Source organism: Arachis stenosperma, chromosome 6, assembly GCF_014773155.1.
Source record: "Arachis stenosperma cultivar V10309 chromosome 6, arast.V10309.gnm1.PFL2, whole genome shotgun sequence".
Taxonomy (NCBI): Eukaryota; Viridiplantae; Streptophyta; class Magnoliopsida; order Fabales; family Fabaceae; genus Arachis; species Arachis stenosperma.
This window is the reverse complement of record NC_080382.1, coordinates 112,771,150-112,775,583: the sequence shown is the minus strand read 5'-3', so window position 1 is coordinate 112,775,583 and position 4,434 is coordinate 112,771,150.

Here is a 4,434-nt window from a genome sequence, read left to right as displayed (position 1 = left end):
AAAAATAGTCTTGTATTAATAAACTCTAAAAATAATCCAATGTTAACTCTCGACAAATTAAGAATATGGAAGAGTAAATAAAAAGTAGGTAAACAAACTAGAATGACCAGTTTCGGAGGTAGACTCTTCTCAATAACCAAAGGCAAAATCTTCAAATCCTAAATTATGAGTATATAGAAAAACCTAGAGGAAGAGTAGAATCAGATCTAAAAACTAAAAATTATGCGAAATGAATGTTCTCTATGGTCTCTACATGTTCCCTGGCTCTAATCTGCGTTTCTGGGCCAAAAATTGGGTTGAAACGCGGCCCAGAATCCACGCCAGTGATTTCTGTAAATTTTGCAGATCGCGCACGTCACTCGACCACGTCGTCCACGCGTTCACGTCACTCAGCATTTTCCGTGCCACGTGTGCACATCTTCCACGCATTCACGTCACTTGTGCATCTTCCAATCCACGCGTTCGCATCAGGCACGCGAGTGCGTCATTGTGATTTTTACCATTTCGCGTGGACGCGTGAGTCATGCGTCCGCGTCACTTCTTGCTGGTCGTCTCCTCAATTTCTTGTGTTCCTTCCATTTTTGCAAGCTTCCTCTCCATTCTCTAAGCCATTCCTGCCCTATGAAGCCTGAAACACTTAACACACAGATTACGACATCGAATGGTATAAAGGAGAATAAGAATATACAATTAAAAGATCTTTAGGAAGCAAGTTTTCAATCATAGAACAATTTTGGGAAGGAATTGTAAATACATACAAATCATATGAATAAGTGGGTGAAGACTTGATAAAACCACTTAATTAAACACAATATACATCATAAAATAATGGTTTATCAGACTTTCCAATGAAGTAACATAAGTCTGAAGTGCTCCTTCTATCAACTCTATCACCAGCAAAATCTGCATCACAATAATCAACTGCAGAAAAATAATCAATCTTAGGATACCAAAGGCCAAAGTTGGATGTGCCATGAACATATCTAATGATCCTCTTAACTGCAGAAAGATGTGACTCTTTAGGTTTGGATTGGAACCTTGAACACAATCCAACACTTTGCACAATATCAGGTCTAGAGGAAGTTAAGTACGTAAGAGAACTAATCATTCCTCTATACCTAGTCTTATCTACATCTTTCTCAGTTTCTCCCTTATCTAATTTAGAATTAGGGTGCATGAGAGTTCCCATGGGTTTGGCATTTTTCATACCAAATTTCTTAACTAATTCTTTGGCATACTTCTCTTGATGAATGAAAATACCATTTTCAGTTTGTTTAATTTGCAGCCCAAGGAAAAAATTAAGTTCACCCATCATACTCATGTCAAATTCACTTGTCATGAGTTTTCCAAATTCAGAACAAAGGGATTCATTGGCTAATCCAAAAATAATGTCATCAACATATATTTGGACTAGAATAAAAGAATCATTAGAATTCTTGATAAATAGAGTTGTGTATGTGGTGCCTCTTTAAAAACCATTTTTCAAAAGAAAAGAGCTAAATCTCTCATACCAAGCTCTAGGAGCTTGTCTTAAACCATAGAGAGCTTTAGATAATTTAAAAACATGATTAGAATGCTCTTTATTTTCAAAACCAGGTGGCTGCTCCATATACACTTCTCTATTTATCACACCATTCAAAAATGCACATTTCACATCCATTTGCTATAATTTAAAACCACAAAATGCAACATAGGTTAAGAGAAGTCTTATGGCTTCCATTCAGGCAACAGGGGCAAAGGATTCATCAAAGTCTATTCCTTCTTCTTGGTCATATCCTTGTGCCACAAGCCTTGCCTTGTTTCTTGCAATGCTGCCATCTTCTCCTAACTTGTTCTGAAATATCCACTTGATGCCGGTCACTTTCTTTCTACTTGGCCTTGGAACCAAAGTTCACACTTGGTTCTTTTCAAACTCAAGAAGCTCATCCTCCATTGCTTTAACCCAAGAAGGGTCATTAATGACTTCATTGACATTTTGAGGCTCCATTTGTGAGAGAAAGGCAATGTTTGATCCTTCATTTGCCTTTCTAGTGGAAGACCGAGTTCTAACCCCTTGAGAGACGTCCCCAATAACAAATTCATGAGAATAATTCTTCAAAAATCTCCATTCACGAGGTCTGGTGGACTTGGAAGAAGATTCAGGTACCAATGGATTTTGGGTGCTGCTGGCTTCAGGATTTCCCTCAGATTTATGAGACAAAATGGAATTATCTTTTGAATTTTCAGCAACTGCAGTTTATGGTTCAGCTTGAACAGAATTTCCATTTTCATGATTTTGAGCAGTTTTATTTTCATTTTTAGCTTGATTCCCTGCATCACAATCTTCCAAAATACTTTGCACCAAGTTAGTATCACAGAATGTAACATGTATGGACTCCTTAATAATCCTAGCATCTTGATGATAAACCCTATATGCTTTACTAGTTGTGGAATATCCTACAAACAAACACTCATACGCCTTTGGATCAAATTTACCCAAATTATCCTTGTTATTTAAAACAAAACATTTGCATCCAAAGATGTGCAAGTAGTCTAAGTTTGGTGGGTAACCTTTCCAAAGTTCATAAGGGGTTTTCTTCAAAAATTTCCTTATGATTGTTCTATTTAAAATGTGGCAAGCCGTGTTAACCGCTTTAGCCCAAAGGAATTTTGGAACATTACTCTCACAAAGCATAGATCTTGTCATCTCTTGTATGCTTCTATTTCTTCTTTCCACAACACCATTTTGTTGAGGTGTCCTTGGACAAGAGAAGTTGTGAGATATTCCAAATTCCTCACAAAATGATTCAAATAAATTGTTTTCAAATTCAGTTCCATGATCACTTTTTATAGAAGAGATTTTTAAATCCTTTTCATTTTGAATTTTCTTGCAAAATGGTTCAAAGGCTGAAAAGACTTCATTTTTGTGTGCAAGAAATAAAATCCAACCAAACCTAGTATAGTCATCCACAATCACTAAACCATAATGTTTACCACCTAGGCTTTGAGTTCTTGTTGGACCAAATAAATCAATGTGTAGCAACTCAAATGGTCTTTTAGTAGAGATGTCTTCCTTTGGTTTAAAAGAACTTTTTGTTTGTTTTCCCATTTGGCAAGCATCACATGTGATGTCTTTGTCAAACTTTATCAAAGGAAGACCTCTTACTAATTCTTTATTTACAAGTTTATTTATTTGAAACATACTCGCATGGCCCAATCTCTTTTGCCATAACCACTTTTCAGAATCTTTAGAATGAAAACAAGCTACATTTTGATCCTTTAGTTCATCAAGAGTAAGTCCATACACATTATTAAAATGCTTGGCAACAAAAAACACTTCATTTGCTTTCTCATTAACAACACAGCATTCAAGTCTTTTGAAAGTCACTAAATATCCTAAATCACACAGCTGACTTATACTCAAAAGATTGTGCTTCAAACCACATACCAAAAATACATCATCAATGAAAGTAGATTGTTCATTACCTACTTTTCCAACAGCAATGATTTTACCTTTACCATCATCTCCAAAGGTCACAAAACCTCCATCATACTTGTTTAGTTTGATGAAATAAGTTGACCTTCCAATCATGTGCCTTGAGCATCCACTATCCATGTACCACATGTCCTTTTTGTTCTTGGATGCTAGGAAAACCTGTATGAAGAGTTCAAGTAGCCTTAGGTATCCAAATTAATTTGGATCCTTTGAAGTTAATCCATCTTGGTTGCCCAAGTGCATTGAAATCATAAACAACATTATAAATTTGGTTTCCCACAACTCTCTTTTCAATAAAACATTATGCATATGAGTGACCAAATTTTTTGCAATTAAAACAGTGATTTTCTGATGCATGTTGCTGAAATTTAGATGAGCTACCATGCTGGAAATGATTAAATGATTGAAATTTTCTGATTTTTGGATGAGGTGCATTTCTTTTGACAAATTAATTTTTGTTATAATTATTCCTCTTTGCAAAAGCATTTTGACCAGAATTTTTGAAAACCTTTAGATTTTTCGAAAATGAGGTTTTGTTGTAAAATGGTGGTTTTTTGAAAGCTACCTCAATTTTCGAGTTGAATCCCAAACCTAGCCTATTTGAAGTAGATTCGGTTCTTGGTGAAGGCTCAGTTTCACTTGTGTGAACTTCATCAAAATTTTCCTCAAGTGTGGGAACATACCCAATACCAGATTTGTTAGATGTGGTTTTTGTATTTGATGAAGAAGCCACAAATTTTATGGAGGAATCATTAAAAACTGCACTTTCTTTGGTTGTGTAACCTAAACCAGATTTTTCAAATAATGGTCTTTGGCTTTCAAGTAATTTGTCCAAGTTACTAGAACTTTGAGCAAATTTTGCTAAGTCACCATTCAGCCTTTTAATCATATCATTTAATCTTTCATTTTCAGCGATTAGCTCTTGGGAAGGATCCATAATGTGCTTTCCTTTTAATTTT